This window comes from Neofelis nebulosa, chromosome 4, assembly GCF_028018385.1.
Source record: "Neofelis nebulosa isolate mNeoNeb1 chromosome 4, mNeoNeb1.pri, whole genome shotgun sequence".
In the NCBI taxonomy this organism is placed as follows: Eukaryota; Metazoa; Chordata; class Mammalia; order Carnivora; family Felidae; genus Neofelis; species Neofelis nebulosa.
The window spans coordinates 153,153,471-153,171,385 of record NC_080785.1 but is presented as its reverse complement, the minus strand read 5'-3'; the positions used below and the strand labels follow the sequence as shown (position 1 = coordinate 153,171,385).

At 41.2% G+C, this 17,915-nt stretch overlaps 1 protein-coding gene and 1 pseudogene across 2 annotated transcripts in view; one reads left to right on the top strand and one right to left on the bottom strand.

The window, feature by feature from the left end:
• CSPG5 (chondroitin sulfate proteoglycan 5) overlaps positions 1-17,915 on the bottom strand; it is a 52,889-nt gene that overhangs the window by 9,762 nt on the left and 25,212 nt on the right. The gene's annotated exons all lie outside the window — the stretch shown is intronic.
• Positions 4,064-4,783, top strand: LOC131510233 (AP-3 complex subunit sigma-1-like; annotated as a pseudogene).

Sequence of the window (17,915 nt, the reverse complement as noted above, 5' to 3'; positions counted from 1 at the left end):
GGGATGTCTGAAGGGATTAAGACATTCACCTGGAAGAAGAGAAGGCTCAGGAACAGCATTCTGGCCGTCCTTGAGTCCTGAAAAGACCATCAAAGCAACAAAGAGATTTCCTGATTCATTCCAAGTGAATAGAGAATGAAATGAGAACGAGGAGGTGACATGGACAGAGGGGCCAGAGGGCTCAATAGAAAATGACCCATTTAGGGATGCCTGGCTGGCTTAGTCGGTAGAGCATCCAACTCTTGATCTCAGGGTTGTAAGTTCAAGCCCTACATTGGGCATGGAGCCTACTTAAAAAAAAATGACTCTTGTAACAAGAAGGTGTGGAAGGTGGCAGAAGAGGAAAAATGGACTGTGGAGGGAGGTCATGAGAGCCTTCTTGCTGATCTTGAAGGATTTTTCTAGAGGTGATTTAGGCTACAGAGAGGTGACCAGGACCAGCTGATAATTAAGCTCTTCCCTGACCTGAGTCTGACTGATGAGTGGCACCTTGAAAGTCGCTCACAGACGAGGCCTCCCCTGGTCCCACCATCAAACATCTGAAAACTCCATGTTCCAGGAAGTACAAATTTTGAAGTATAGAGCAGAGATGTCACAGCAGTACCTGGCAAGCCAGCTTGGCCCACCACACTTCAGAGGGGACCTGCCATCTACTTTTGTTGGCCATGATCTCATCTGGTTTTGGGGGGCTTGGCAGGGTCTCTGGGGAGTGTGACAATTCTCACATGAACACATCTGCACGGATGCCAGAGCAGAGTCCTGTGCCTGGTGCTTGGCAGGGCCTGGGTGGCCACAGGAGCCGAAGGGAGGTCTTTTTTCTTGTGGGAACTCATTCCAGTTGCCAGCAGAGTGAGGAACAGAGCTGTGTCACTTGGCTTTCTGGTGGTTATTCCTGGCAACCTTCCTTGGCCTTGTCATGGCCTTGGGCAGGGACCCAGTCTACCCCAGGGTTTCCATTTCTCCGTTTGTAGAACAAGGGTGAACTTCTGCCCTGGCTGGCCACAGAGCCGGCCAGACCAGGAAGCATGCTGTCCTCCTTGAGAGGCTGAAGTGGCAGCCAGGGTAAAGACAAGTGAGAAGCGGGACCTGCCGCCTCCCAAGAGAGGCCCAATTAGGGCAGTGAGCAGTTCCCACCGGAGTCTCTGGCCAACCCTCAAAGCAGGCCGCGTGGGCAGGCAGGCAGCAGCGGGCTGTGTGATTAATGATGGCAGCTTGGGCCGCCCACTGGGCCTGGCCTCAGGAACTTCAAATGAGCACATGTAGTGCCAAGGGGGAAGCAGGCCAGCTCCGTTCCTTCTGCAGGGAAGGGATGGGAAGGAGCCAGCACAAGAGCACCCAGCAACAACAAGGCAATGCCAAACAAAGGGCCATGCTTTTGAGGCCTCCTGGGACCTCTGCACAAGCCTCCCCTGGGGACCCCAGAGATGGGGCGTCCTCAGGGATCCAGCGATGGGTTCACTCTACAGGCCCCAATGAATACACCCTGAGGAAGGCTCAGTCCTATTCCTGGCCCCAGGCTGTGGATGTAAGTAAGAAACTGCCCTGTTCTCAGGGAACTAGAGTCTACAGTTCACTCATTCATCCATCCATCCATTCATCCATTCAACCATTCATACATCCATCCAATCATTCATTCATCCATTCAGTAAAGACTTCCACCTCCCTGCAGTGTCCTGGAACCACAGTTGTGAACAAGACAGGATCTCTGCTCTCAAGAAACTACTGCTATTCCATGTAAGTCAGACAGAAAACAAGTACCCAATAATGAAAACCCAGGGAGGCAACGGTGGGTATGAGCATTGACTCTAGGGTCAGAAATCCTAGGTTCAAGTCCCAGTTCTAGCTCCACCTTCTGACCAAGAGGAAGCTATTTAAAACTTCTTTGCCTCAGCTTTCTTCTCTGGAAAGTGGGGATAATAAAAGCATCTATGGTATGGCATAGTTACAAGGATTAAACGAGTTAATATTTGTAAAGTACTTCAAACTGTAAATGGCATATAGTAAACACTGTACAAATATTTGTTAAAAAATAAAAATAGTACCCAATAGTGAAAAGTATTATGAGGACCTTAATGGGGAGGGTGTGTGTGGAGGGAAGCATATTAGAAAAGGGAAAAGTTGAAATGCTTTTGGCTTCCAGAAACCTGAAGACAGAACAGCTCCAGAACTGGCCAGTTCTTATGTTCAGTGATATCTCTGAAGAACCAGGCACTTTCCATTTCTCTGTGTTGCTATCTTTAGCCTTGCCCTCAGGCTAGTGCCCTCACAGTCTGAAGGTGGCTGTTGCAGTGCCAGGCGTTACAGGCAGGCATGACATTTACTAAAGAGATCATCATTTCCTGGCAGTAGGAAATTTTTCACAGAATTCCTCCAGCAAGCTTCTCTCATTTACCAGGGCAGCATCTCATGCTCAAGCTCAAAACCAATCAATGGCATGGTGACAGAGATCACCCTGATTGGCTTGCCAATCAGGACCTACCCTGAAACATGGGGTCTCTCAGAAGAGGCATAATGATGAAGGCTGTTAGGAATGTGATACCTTATGGATAGACAGTCAACAAAGTATGCAATAGACTGTAAGGCAAGGCTTCATTGAGAATATCCACCCATGGGATGCCAGTTGGCTCAGTTGTTGAGCATCTGACTTTTGGTTTCGGCTCAGGTCTTGACCTCAGGGTCATGCGTTCAAGCCTTGCATTGGGCTCCATGCTGGGCATGAAGCTTACTTGAAACAAACAAACAAACAAACAAACAAGCAAAGCAAAGAAAAAAAAATCCACCTGAGTGGGGATCTGAATAATGAGGAAGAGTCAACCTTACATCTACATAAGGGGAAGATAGCCTGGGCAGACAGGCACTTGTACTTTGTATCAAGTACAAAAAGACTCTGAGGTGAAAATGAGCTTGCAACTCAGGGAAAGAAAGACCAGAGTGACTCAGGAATGGATTGAACAAAGGGACACAGTGTAAAATCATAACGATAGTAGCTTTAGAAATTGCAAATATATGGAGAGAATTTTAAAATATTAACTGTAGCACATATGTCGAGGGAGGAACAAGTGAGTTAGCCTCCTAAGGTTTTTGCATTGTCTGGGAGAAGGGTAATAACAATACTAGTATCAGACTTTGAAAAGAAAGTAATGTGTACTGCAATTTCGAGAGCTGTGCTATCCAATATGATAGCCACTAACCACATATGGGTGTTGAAAATCAAGCAAGGTAAAACTAAAAAACAATTTCAAATTCAGTTCCTCCGTTCTGTTAGCCACATTTCAAATGTTCAATAGCCACTTGTAGCTAGTAGGCTACTACATTGGACAGCATAAATCTGGAACATTTCCAGTGATCACAGGATGGAAAATTGGTCAGAACTGTTCTAGAGAAACCACTAAATAAACAGAAAAAGAGTTAATAGGGGCGCCTGGATGGCTCAGTCGGTTGAGTGTCCGACTTCGGCGCAGATCACGATCTCACAGTTGGTGAATTCAAACCCGTATTGGTCTCTCTGCTGTCAGTGCAGAGCCTGCTTCAGATCCTTCTCTCTACCTCTCCCCCGCTCATGCGTGCGCTCTCTCTCTCTCTCTCAAAAATAAACATTTACAAAGAAAAGGAGTTACTAACTTTCAAATTGATAGTGGCAAAACATGCAATGATAAAAATAATCATTTCATTTTGTAAACTAGGCAAATGGTAAACAAGACGACTTTGAAGCTCCAACTCAACACATGAATTTTCAAAGGAGATTGTTTAAAAAGATCTTGCTAGGGGCACCTGGCTGGCTTAGCCAGAGGAGCATGTGACTCTTGACCTCCGGGTTGTGAGTTCAACCCCACGTTGGGCACAGAATTTATTAAAAAAAAGAAAGAAAGAAAAATATCTTGTCAGGTAGTAGATAAAAGTGTAGAGTGTTTTGATGCAAAAAATTAAAAAGTAAGAAAATCTAAAAGATGAAAAAAAGAAAAAGAGGAACAGAGAATAAAGATAAAGTTCAGAGTAAGGTGGGAGACTTAAATCTAAGTTTATCAGAAATTGTAATATAAATGGACTAAGTCTTTCAGTTAAAATTTTTCCAGCGCGCGTGCGGGAGGGGTCGGGTGGGGAACGATTGCCAGTGAGATCCCGAGGCGAGGCTTGCGCGCCCGTCCCCGCCCTGGCCCCCAGCGCCCACCCAGTGGGCCCGGCTCAGCCATGATCAAGGCGACCCTCATCTTCAACAACCACGGGAAGCCGCGGCTCTCCAAGTTCTACCAGCCCCTACAGTGAAGATACACAACAGCAAATCATCAAGGAGACATTCCATTTGGTATCTAAGAGAGATGAAAATGTTTGTAATTTCCTAGAAGGAGGATTGTTAATTGGAGGATCTGACAGCAAACTGATCGATAGACACGATGCAACATTATATTTTGTCTTCTGTGTGGATTCTTCAGAAAGTGAAGTTGGCATTTTAGATCTAATTCAAGTATTTGTGGAAACGTTAGACAAGTGTTTTGAAGATGTCTGAACCGGATTTAATTTTCCATGTGGACAAGGTTCACGATATTCTTGCAGAAATGGTGATGGGGGGAATGGTGTTGGAGGTCAACATGAATGAGATTGTGACACAAATTGACGCGTAAACTGGAGAAATCTGAGGCTGGCTTAGCGGGAGCTCCAGCCTGTGCTGTATCAGCTGTAAAGAATATGAATCTTCTTGAGATCCCAAGAAATATTAACATTGGTGACATCAGTATAAAAGTGCCAAACCTGCCCTCTTTTAAATAAAAAAAAATTAAAAAGGCCACTCCCAGGGAAAATCCAGGGGGGGAAAGTCATCTAAGTTTACCATGCAGTTGTTTCCAAAACTAGAGGAGGAGAGTATTAACCTTTGCTCTTGGATTGAAGTCAAGGTACTACAGAGAAGTTGTGCAAAATTGGTATGGAAGTTCAATGTTGCTCTTCCTGCTCGGTGATTTTGAGGAAATGGAGTAGTTCCAGTGTGACATTTTGTTTTCTTTTCTAAGCTGCATTCCGGTGCCCACCTAAGGCATGCCTCTAGGTATTGGCCACTACGGTATTTCAAAAAGTGTGTGAGACATTTCTTTCAACTATGTACCATCCAAAATGTTGGTGTTTTGTATGGATCACAAGTGCAGCATTCCAGGGTTCTTTCTGTTATTTGTCACAGTTGTTATTTAAAGAACCAAGTGTGGGGGCGCCTGGGTGGCGCAGTCGGTTAAGCGTCCGACTTCAGCCAGGTCACGATCTCGCGGTCCGTGAGTTCGAGCCCCGCGTCAGGCTCTGGGCTGATGGCTCGGAGCCTGGAGCCTGCTTCCGATTCTGTGTCTCCCTCTCTCTCTGCCCCTCCCCCGTTCATGCTCTGTCTCTCTCTGTCCCAAAAATAAATAAAAAAAGAACCAAGTGTGGGGGCGCCTGGGTGGCTCAGTCGGTTGAGCTACTGACTTCGGCTCAGGCCATGATCTCGCAGTTTGTGAGTTCGAGCCCCGCGTCAGGCTCTGTGCTGACAGCTCACAGCCTGGAGCCTGCTTCGGATTCTGTGTCTCCCTCTCTCTCTGCCCCTCCCCCGCTCATGCTCTGTCTCAGAAATAAATAAACATTAAAAAAAAAAAAAAAAAGAACCAAGTATGTATTGCATGAAAACATTGTGACCTTTTTCTCTTAGTTTAAATAAACTCCAAGGTAACTGAACTTCTAAAGCAAAAAAAAAAAAAAAAAAAAAAAAAAAAAAAAAAAAAATCCAGACTGGTAAAACCATCCATATCCTGTTTGTAAGATAAATATCTAAAACAAAAGGATACAGGGGTGCCTGGGTGGCTCAGTCAGTTAAGTGTCAGACTTCTGCTCAGGTCATGATCTCATGGTTTGTGAGTTTGAGACTCACATTGGGCTCCTCACTGACAGTGTGGAGCCTGCTTGGGATTCTCTCTCTTTCTCTCTCTCTCTCTCTCTCTCTCTATCTCTCTTTCTACCACTCTCTTTCTCTCTCTTGTCCTTTTCCCTGTCTTCCTTCTCCCTCTATCTCTTGCCCACCCTCAAAATAAATAAAAAGGTTTTTTAAAAAAGTTAGAAAAGGATACAGGATGTTGAAAGTTAAAAAAAAAAAAAAAGGCAAATATACACTTTGTAAGCACTGACCAAAGGAAAAGTGATGTAACTATGGTACCATCGGATCAGACAAAATGGCCAAAGTCATTACAACAGACATAGACAGTCACCCCATAATGCTATAAAGGTTCAATTCACTAGGATATAATCATTTTAAATCAGTATGCATTCTGTAACACGGCCTTGTATTTTGTAAAACAAAAATTGATGTAACTATAAGAAGAAATAGATAAATCCGTGATCATGATAGGAAATTTTTAACCCATTTCTCACAGTCAATAGAAAAACCAGACCAAAAACCATTAAGATACAGAAAATGTAAGTAACATTACCATAACCTAGTTGTCGTACCTAGACCACTAAACTCCATGCTGCAGATAATTCTTCATGCATACAGAGAATGACAAAATATGACCATATGTGATCAATAAAGCACATGCCAGCAAATTTTAAAGGATTTCAATTATATAGAATATGTTCTTTAATTACAACACAGTTTTGTTAGAATTCAGTAACAACTACAAAATCAGACAACTCCTACAGGGTTAGAAAGAAGGAAACATAATTCTAAGAAGCAAGGGCCACAATGGGATTCCACCTCACACTTACTAAAATGACCACACTCCACAAGACAGATGATAACAAGTATTGTTTCGTGTGTGAAGAGATTGGAACCCATAGAAACTGCTAGTAGAAATGTAAAACGGTGCAGTCACCTTGGAAAACAGTCTGGCAGTTCTTCAAAAGGTTAAGCATGGAATTACTATATGACTCAACAATTTTACTCCTTTGTATCTACTTAAGAGACGTGAAAACATATGTCCACACAAAAAACTTAGACACAAGTGTTCATAATAGCACATTCATACAAGCCAAAAAGTGGAAAAAACTCAAACACCTGTCAACCAATTAATGGATAAATAAAATGTGATATATCCCTACGATGGAATAGTATGTGGTCATAAAAAGAGTGAAAAACTGAAACACGCCACAACATGGGTGGAGCTTGAAGACATTACGCTAAACGAAAGAAGTCACTCACAAAAAGAACATATACTGTATGATTCCATTTATATGAAATATCTAGAAAAGCTGGGGCGCCTGGGTGGCGCAGTCGGTTAAGCGTCCGACTTCAGCCAGGTCACGATCTCGCGGTCCGTGAGTTCGAGCCCCGCGTCAGGCTCTGGGCCGATGGCTCGGAGCCTGGAGCCTGTTTCCGATTCTGTGTCTCCCTCTCTCTCTGCCCCTCCCCCGTTCATGCTCTGTCTCTCTCTGTCCCAAAAATAAATAAAAAATGTTGAAAAAAAAAATTAATAAAAAAAAAAAATAAAAGAAATATCTAGAAAAGCAAATCCATAGAGACAGAAAATCAGTGCATGGTTGCAAGGGACTATGGGGGGGGGTGGTTAGAAAAGGGAAATAGGTATGGGTTGCCTTTTTGGGGTAATAGATATGTTCTAAAATTGAGGTGATGGTTCACAACTCTGAATACACTAAACATATTGCATTGTATACTCTGGATGGGTAAATTGTATGGCATAGGAATGATATCTCAGTGAAGCTGTTACAAAGAAAAATTGAGAAAAGGAAAGAAAGTGGAATAATATAAAATGTTTAATTAAACAAAAGGCAGGAAAAGATGGGAAGAAAAAAATTGGAACCAAAAACAAAGGCAACTAATAGAAAACAATAACGAAGTGGTAACTATTAATCCAAGTCTATCAATAGTCACTTTGAATGACAATGCCCAAAATACACCAATTAAAATGGAATATCAGAACGGATCAAAAAACAAGACTCAAGTATAGGTTGCCTATAAGAAACCTACTTTATTTTTTTATTTTTTAGAGAGAGAGAGAGAAAGAGAGAACGTGCACGCAAGTGGGGTGGTGGGGAGAATGCAGGCTCCATGCCCAGAGCAGAGCCCCACGCTGGGCTCGATCTCATGACCGTGAGATCATGCGTGACCTGAGCTGAAATCGAGAGTTGGACACTTAATTGACTGAGCCATCCAGGCGCCCCCAAACAATACGCTTCTAAATAATGCATGAGTTGAAGAAGAAATCTCAACAGAAATTTAAACACATTTTAAACTAAGTGAAAATTAAAACGTAACATTAAAATTTATGGATGCAGTGAAAGTAGTGCTTACAGGGAGATTTACACTATTAAATGCATACATATTAGAGAAGAAGAAAAATCTCAAATCAATCATCTAAGTATCTACCTTAGGAAACTAGAAAAAGAAGAGCAAATTAAATTCAAAGTGAGCAGAAGAAAATACATAAGAATTAGAACAGAAATCAGTGAAATGGAAAACAGGAAAGCAACAGAAAAAAATTAATTAAACCAAAAGCTGGAACTTTTAGAATACCAATAAAATCATAAGCCTCTAGTGAGGTTAACTAAGAAAAAAAAGAAGAAACAAGTTACTGATATCAGAAATGAAAGAGAGAACATCACTGCAGATCCCTTGGAAATGAAAAGAATAATAAAGGAATACTATGCACAACTCTGTGCTCACAAATCTGATAATCTGAAACAATCTTTTTATGTTTATTTATTCCTGAGACAGAGAGAGAGCATGAATAGGGGAGGGGTATAGAGAGAAGGAGACACAGAATCCGAAGCAGGCTCCAGGCTCTGAGCTGTCAGCACAGAGCCGGACACAGGGCCCGAACTCACAAACCGTGAGAGCATGACCTGAGCCGAAGTCGGTCGCTCAACCAACTGAGCCACCCAGGCGTCCCACAAATCTGATAATCTGGATGAAATGGACCAGTTCCTTGAAAGACAGAATCTGCCAAAATTCACGTGAGAAGAAATAGATGACCTGAATTGACCAATATCTATTAAAGAAATTGAGTGAATAATTGATGACCTTCCAAAACAGAAAGCATCAGGCCCAGATGCAATCACTGATGAATACTACCAAACATTTAAGGAAGAAATGGTACCAATTCTCTACAATTTTTTTAATTTAATTTATTTTTAGAGAGAGAGAAAGAGAGAGAGCATGAGCAGGACAGAGAGAGGGGGAGTGAATCTCAAGCAGGCTCCGTACTGTCAGAGCAGAGCCTGATGTGGGGCTCAATCCCATGAACCGCTAGATTATGACCTGACCCAAAATCAAGAGTTGGATGCTTAACTGACTGAGCCACCCAGGCGCTCCTCTCCACAATTTCTTTCAGAGGATAGAAACAGAGGGAATACTTCCTAACTCATTCTATGAGGCCAGCATCGTCCCAATACCAAACCCAGATACAGATATTACAAGAAAAGAAAACTACAGACCAAGATCTCTCAGGAACATACGTGCAAATATCTTTAACAAAAATTTGCAAATCGAATCCAACAATGTGTAAGAATTATATGCACCATGACCAAGTAGGATTCATTCCAGGTATGCAAGGCTGGTTCCACATTTGAAAATCAATTAATGTAATGCATCACATCAACAGACTAAGAAAGAAAAACCATATGATCATATCAATAGATAGAGAGAGAGGGAGACGGAGGAACTGAAGTGGGCTCTGAGCTGACAGCACAGAGCCTGAAGTGGGGCTCGAACTCACAAATTTTGAGATCCTGACCCGATACGTTAAGTCAGACACTTAAACAACTGAGCCACCCAGGCACCCCTCCTATTTTTTTTTTTTTAAAGTTTATTTATTTTGAGAGGGGTGGGGCTAGGGGCAGAGAGAGAGAGAGAAAGAGAGAAAGAGAGAATCCCAAGCAGGCTTTGCAGTGTTCAGTGCAGAGCCCGATGCCGGGCTTGATCTCATGAACCATGAGATCATGACCTAAACAGAAATCAAGAGTTGGCCACTTAACCAACTGAGCTGCCCCGGCACCCCTGTACCACCCTATCTTAATGCCTAGTGCCTAGTTTGCCACTTTGTATTAACTTTTGTTTGTTTGTTTCAAGTTTTTATTTAAATTCCAGTTAGTTAACATATAGTGTAATATTAGTTTTAGGAGTAGAATTTAGTGATTCATCACTTACATATAACACCCAGTACTTATCACAAGTGCTCTCCTTAATACCCATCACCCATTTAACCTATCCCTCTGCCCACCTCTCCTCTGGCAACCCTCAGTTTGTTCTTATAGTTAAGAGTCTCTTTATGGTTTGCCTCTCTCTCTTTTTTTTAAATTAAAAAAAATTTCCTCTATGTTCATCTGTCTTGTTTCTTAAATTCCACATGAGTGAAATCAAATGGTGTTTGTCTTTCTCTGACTGACTTATTTTCCAATGATTGTTTTTTAAATTCTTTTTTAATGTTTGTTTATTTGTTTTGAGAGAGAGAGAGAGAGAGAGAGCGCGAGCAAGTGCAAAGCACGAGAGGGAGAGGGGCAGAGAGAAAGGGAGAGAGATAATCCCAAGCAGGCTCAATGCTCAGCACGGAGCCCAACTCAGGGCTCAATCTTACAAATATGAGATCATGACCTGAGACAAAATCAAGAGTCAGATGCTTAACTGCTTGAGCAACCCAGGCACCCCTCCCAATTACTATTCTTGATAAAAACTCTCAGAAAACTACAAAGAACTTTCTTGACTGGATAAAAGTTATCTACAAAAATCCTACAGCTAACTTTTTACTTAAATCTAAGACATTTGAAGCTTTTCCACTAAGATCAGGAACAAGGCAAGGCTATCCCCTCTCACCACTCCTTTTCAACGTCATACTGGAAGTCCTCGCTAATGCAATAAGGCAAGAAAAGTTAATAAAAGGTATACAGATTGAGAAGGAAGATATAAAACTGACTTTGTTTGCAGATGATGTGATTGTCTATGTAGAAAATCTGAAGGAATCAACAAAAACATTTTAAAACTAATAAACTATTTTAGCAAGGTTGCAGAATAAAAGGTTAATGTACAAAAGTCAATTGCTTTCCTATATACTAACAATGAACAAGTGGAATTTGAAATTAAAAACATCATACTATTGGGGTGCCTAGTTTGTCAGTTGGTTAAGCATCCAACTCAATTTTGGCTCAAGTCATGATCTCATGGTTTGTGAGATGAGTCCCTCACTGGGCCCTGTGTTGATGGCACAGAGCCTACTTGGGATTCTCTCTCTTCCTCTCTCTCTCTGCCTCTCCCCCACTCACATGCAGTCTCTCTCAAAAATAAATAAATAAAAATTAAAACAAAAAACCATAATACTATTTATATTAGCACCCCCAAAAATGATATACTTAGGTATATAAATATAACAAAATATATACAATATCTATATGAGAAAAACTATAAAACTCTGATGAATAAAATCAAAGAAAAACTAAATAAAGATGGAGATAGTCCATGCTCATGGATAGGAAGACTCCATATTGTCAAGATGTTAGTTTTTCTCAGCTTGATTTACAGATTCAGTGTAATCCCACCGAGTTATTTTATGGACCAACATTCATGATTCCAAAGTTTGTATGGGTAGGCAAAAGTCCCAGGATAGTTGACACTATATTGCTGGAGAATTACAAAGTTAAAGAATAGATGCTACTCAACTTCAAGAATTACTGTAAAGCTACAGTAATAAGACAGTGAGATAATGGCAAAATAACAGATAAATAGATCAATGGAACAGAAAAGAGAACCCAGAAATAGACCCACACAAATATAATCAACTGATTTTTGAAAAAGGAGCAAAGGCAATACGAGAGAGAAAAGATAATCTCTTCAACAAGTGGTACTGGAAAAACTGGATATCCACATTCAGAAAAAATAAAGAATCTAGACATAGATCTTATATGCTTCATAAAAATTAACTCAAAATGGGTCATAAACTAAAATGTAAAGCAAAACTATAAAGCTCCAAGAAGACAACATAAGTGAAAACCTTGATTACCTTGGGTATGATGATGCCTTTTTAGATACCACACTAAAGACATGATCTCCTAAAGAAATAACTGATAAGCTGGATTTCACCAAAATGAAAAACTTGTGGTCTGCAGTAGACAAGACCAAGAGAATTAGAAAACAAGCCACAGACTGGGAGAAATTATTTGCAAAAGACACATATGATAGGGGCGCCTGGGTGGCTCAGTTGGTAAAACGTCCAACTTTGGCTCGGGTCATGATCTCACAGTTTGTGGGTTGGAGTCCCGCATCAGACTCTGCTGACAGCTCAGAGCTTGGAGTCTACTTCAGAGTCTGTGTCTCCCTCTCTCTCTGCCCTTCCCCTGCTTGTCCTCTCTCTCTCAAAAATAAATAAACATTTAAAAAAAAGACACATATGATAAAAGACTGTTACCCAAAATATATAAAAAACTCTTAAAACTCAAAAATATGGGTTGGGAGTTGGGGGAGTTAAAAAAAAACAACTCAAGAATAATTGTTAAATACCCGATTAAATGGGGCACCTGGCTGACTCAGAGAGTGGAGTGTGTGACTCTTGATATCAGGGTCATGAGTTTGAGCCCCACCTTGGGTGTAGAGATTACTTAAAAATGAAATCTTTTATAAGGAAGATGTGGTATATATACAATGGAGTATTACTCAGCAATCAAAAAGAATGAAATCTTGGCATTTGCAACAAGGTGGATGGAGCTAGAGGGCATTATGCTAAGTGAACTTAGTCAGAGAAAGACAAATATCATATGACTTCACTCATGTGGAATTTAAGATACAAAACAGATGAACATAAGGGAAGAAAGCAAAAATAATATAAAAACAGGGAGGGAACAAAACATAAGAGACTCTTAAACATAGAGAACAAACTAAGGGTTGCTGGAGAGGTTCTGGGTGGGAGCATGGGCCAAATGGGCAAGGGGCAGTAAGGAGGACACTTGTTGGGATGAGCACTGTGTGTTATATGTAGGGGATGAATCATTGGATTCTACTCCTGAAATCATTATTGCACTATATGCTAATCAACTGGGATGTAAATTAAAAATAAATAAAATCTTTAAACAAATAAAAAAATAAAAATCTGATTTAAAAATGAACCAAGGGGCCCCTGGGTGGCTCAGTCAGTTGGGTGTCTGATTTCGGCTTAGGTCACGATCTCACGCTTTGTGGGTTCAAGCCCCACATCCGGCTCTGTGCTGACAGCTCAGAGCCTGGAGCCTGCTTCTGATTCTGTGTCTCCCTGTCTTCTCTGCCCCTCCCTCAGTAGCACTCTGTCTCTCAAGAATAAATTTAAAAATGTTAAATTTTTTTTAAATGGACCAAAAATCTTAACAGACACCTCACTAAAGATGTACAGATGGCAAATAAGCATGTGGCCCATATCACGTGCCATCAGGGAAATGTGAATTAAAACAATGAGATGCCAGTACACACCTATTAGAATGGCCAAAAGCCAAAGCAGTGATAGTGCCAAATATTGACAAAGATGTGGAACAAGAGGAACTGTTTATATGTTGCTGGTAGGAATGCAAAATGGTATAGTCACTTTGAAGACAGCTTGGCAGTTTCTTTCTTTCTCTCTCTCTCTTTTTTTTTTTTTTATGGAAGTTTCTTACAAAGCTAAACATACTCTTACCAGCAATCGAGCGATAACACTCAGCAATAACACTTCTGGATATTTACCAAAGGAGTTGAAAACTTATGTCCACATAAAGCCCTATACAAAGTTGTTTATAGCAGCAGGAGGGGAGAGGAGAGGAGCTGGAGGTTGAATCAGCCAATAATCAATGACTTAGTCAATCAGGACTCTGTAATAAAGTCTCCATAAAAACCCAAGAGAACAGCTTTTTGGTATTTTTCTGGAGAGCTTCCATACTTGGGGAACCAGGACACTTCCACATATCACCACACTGGGCTCCAAGATCTACTGAGGACAGAAGCTCCTTTGTGTGGGACTTTGTCCAATGTATCTCTTCATCTGGCTATTGATTCATATCCCTTATCATAGCCTTTAATAAACTGGTAAATGTAAGTGTTTGCCTGAGTTCTGTGAGCCCTCTAGCAAACCAAACAAACCTAAGAAGGTCATTGGAACCTCCAATCTGTAGTGAATTGTCCGAAGCACAGGTAACAGTCTGAGGCTTGTGACTGGCATCTGAAGAGGAGGGTTGTGGGGCAGCCTTGTAGGACTAAACCCTTAACCTGTTGGATCTGATGTTATCCCCAGGTAGATACTATCAGAATTGAGTTGAATTCTTGGACACCCTGCTGGTGTCTGAGAATTGCTTAGAGTTCTATGTGAAGGCCCACCCCCATCCCTCCATTAGAATTGGGTCTTGGAACCCTAAAAGGCGACCCGATACAGTTTACAAAGCTGAAATAACCTTGATAACAAACACCTAACAAAGACTGTGCAAGAAAGGAAAGTTACAAGCCAATCTAACTCAGGAATGTGTATGTGAAATTTCTAAAAATATATGTTAGAACATATAGTCTAGCAACAAATTGAAAGGTTAATGCTTCCAACCAAGTTATAGTTACTCCAAACTTGCAAAATTAGGTTGGCCTTTGAAAATAATCGATGTAGTTTTATGTATTCAGAGGATAAAAGATGAAAATTACATGATTATCTCAATAGATACAGAAAAGCTTTTGATAAAATTTAACATCCATTCAAAGTAAAAACTCTTAGCAAAATATGAATAGAAGGAAATGTCTTTGATTTTATAAACTATGTCTGCAAAAAGTCTACAGAAAACATTTTTAATGATGAAAGGTTGAAGGCTTTCCCTTTGAGACTGGCAATGACACAAGATGTTTACTTTTACCACAACTATTCACAACACACTGAAAGGTCCTGGATAATGCAATAAGCCAAGAAAGAGAATTAAAATGTCTAAGGATTATATGGGGCACACGGGTGACTCAGCTTGTTGAGTGCCTGACTCTTGATTTCAGCTCAGGTTATGATCTCACATTTCGTGGGATTGAGCCCCACATCAGGATCTGCACTGATAGTGCTGAGCCTGCTTGGAATTCTCTCTCCCTCTCTCTGTCCCTCCCCTGCTCACTCTCTCTCAAAATAAATAAACAGTTTTTTAAAAAGAGGGTTAGGTAAATGTCCATCAACTGATGAATGGATAAAGAAATTGTGGTTTATATACACAATGGAGTACTACGTGGCAATGAGAAAGAATGAAATATGGCCCTTTGTAGCAACATGGATGGAACTGGAGAGTGTTATGCTAACTGAAATAAGCCATACAGAGAAAGACAGATACCATATGTTTTCACTCTTATGTGGATCCTGAGAAACTTAACAGAAGACCATGGGGGAGGGGAAGGAGAAAAAAAAAAAAAAAGAGGCTAGAGTGGGAGAGAGCCAAAGCATAAGAGACTCTTAAAAACTGAGAACAGGGGCGCCTGGGTGGCTCAGTCGGTTAAGCGGCCGACTTCGGCTCAGGTCATGATCTCGCGGTCCGTGAGTTCAAGTCCCGCGTCGGGCTCTGTGCTGACAGCTCAGAGCCTGGAGCCTGTTTCAGATTCTGTGTCTCCCACTCTCTGACCCTCCCCCATTCATGCCCTGTCTCTCTCTGTCTCAAAAATAAATAAACGTTAAAAAAAAATTAAAAAAAAAAAACAAACAAAAAAAACTGAGAACAAACTGAGGGTTGATGGGGGGTGGGAGGGAGGGGAGGGTGGGTGATGGGTATTGAGGAGGGCACCTTTTGGGATGAACACTGGGTGTTGTATGGAAACCAATTTGACAATAAACTTCATATATTGAAAAAAAAAAAAAAGAGGGTTAGGGGCGCCTGGGTGACTCAGTCAGTTGAGTGTCCGACTTCGGCTCAGGTCATGATCTCACAGTTCGTAGGTTCCAGCCCCGCGTCGGGCTTTGCTTATAATACTAATACTATAAACAAATCAAATACCTGTTAAGAAATCTAACAAATACACTTCATGTAGAAATCTATAGAACAATATTTAGAGAAATTCTAGAAGATGCAAATAAATGGAGAGATAGACTATGTTCATTGATTGGACAACTCAATGTTGTAAAGATCAATTCTCTCCAGATTGACCTAAGATTGTACCCAGTTCCAATCAAAATCTCAAGGGTTTTTGTTTATGCTTTTGTTTTGGTGGAACCCGACAAGCCGTTGCTAAAGTGTATGTAGAAATGGAAAGCACTATGGGGCGCCTGGGTGGCTCAGTCGGTTGAGCGCCGACTTCGGCTCAGGTCACGATCTCGCGGTCCGTGAGTTCGAGCCCCACATCGGGCCCCTGTGCTGACAGCTCAGAGCCCGGAGCCTGTTTCGGATTCTGTGTCTCCCTCTCTCTGACCCTCCCCCATTCATGCTCTGTCTCTCTCTGTCTCAAAAATAAATAAACGTTAAAAAAAAAAAATAAAAAAAATAAAAAAAAAGAAATGGAAAGCACTCAGAATTGCTAGGATACTTTTGGGAAACAAACTGAGAGGGCTTGGTATACTGGATATCAAGGTTTAAATGAATCTGGGGACACAGTGTGATAGTGGTGCTGAGGTAGACAAGTAGATCAAAGGAACAGTGAAGATCTCAGATACAGACCCATTCATACAGATACCTTTGAATAATGCAAAAGCGATAGAGCAATGGCAAAATGAGAAATGGGGAAATGAGAAATGAGCCTTTTCAGTAAATGATGCTGGACCAACTGGATACCCCTCCAAATGAAATTAGATCCCTACCTAATGTCATTTACAAAAATCAATCCCAGCAGTGTGCTTGATGAATATTCAACAACCTGCTGCTCCCCAAAGGGCAAAATCCCTGACTTCCAACGTTTAGTGAGTTCTGTGGTGTAAATACTCCTACCCTCGCTGATTCTAAGCAACCAACGTAAGGTCACTGAAGGCAGAGTAGGAGGAAAAGAACGCGTGTTAGCAGTACGTAGATGGTATTTCCATACAGATTCAACTGACATCAATAACCTCAAGAACAGAGATAAAAGTAAAATGAGTAGGAAGTGATGAATTTGGGCTATTTTTTTATTGCTTTTGTTTTTTACATAATCTATTTAATTGTTCAGTTTATACAGGTTAATTTTTAGTAACCGCTGTATTTAACAATTGGCTCACAAAATACGTGAACATTTAACAAACTTTCTCTTGAGCCTGTGTAAGCCAGCTCTAGCCCACCCTGATTGCACACCTAAATATGAAAGGCAAAACATAGTTTTTGTGACAAAATATGGAATTATTCTACAATTCTAAAAAGTTGTTTTTTAAGATTTAAGTAATCTCTACTCTCAAGGTAGGGGCTCAAACTCAAACCCCGAGATTAAAAGTCGCATCCTCTACCAACTGAGCCATACAGGAGCCCCAGGAGAGTACTTTCATCATCTTAACATAGGGAACTGTTTCTTTTTCTCTTTCTTTTTTTGGGTTAGGTTCGTTGAGATAGGTGTAGAAAAGAGTTAATATAGCCCACCTGGGGAAAGGACTGCTTACAAGGTTGATCCATGGCTGGTGTCTGGGAATTCAGATATCAGAAGCGTTCTCACACTCCCTCTTACCAGTGCCTCACTGTGCCTGAACTGTTTCTGCAAACAATGAGGTTTATTTACACTGAACACCTGCCTTGCCTTCTGGGAGACCAGAATTTTGGTACATGCTAAGCAGTGGGGGCCTACATAACCAGCTCTCCATTAACAACTCTGGGCACTGAATCTCTTTGAGCTTCCCCGATAGACCACATTTCAAATCTGTTTGCACAATTCATTGCTAGAGGAATTAAGTGTGTCCTGTGTTGACTCCACTGGGAGAGAGTTCTTGGAAGCTCACCCCTTGTTCTCTCTGGACTTGCCTCTCCGAGCCTTTTCTCCTTGCTGATTTTGCTTTGTATTGCTTTCAGTGTAATAAATCTTAGCTGTGAATAGGACTGTGTGCTGACTCTTGTAAATCCTGCTAGTGAAT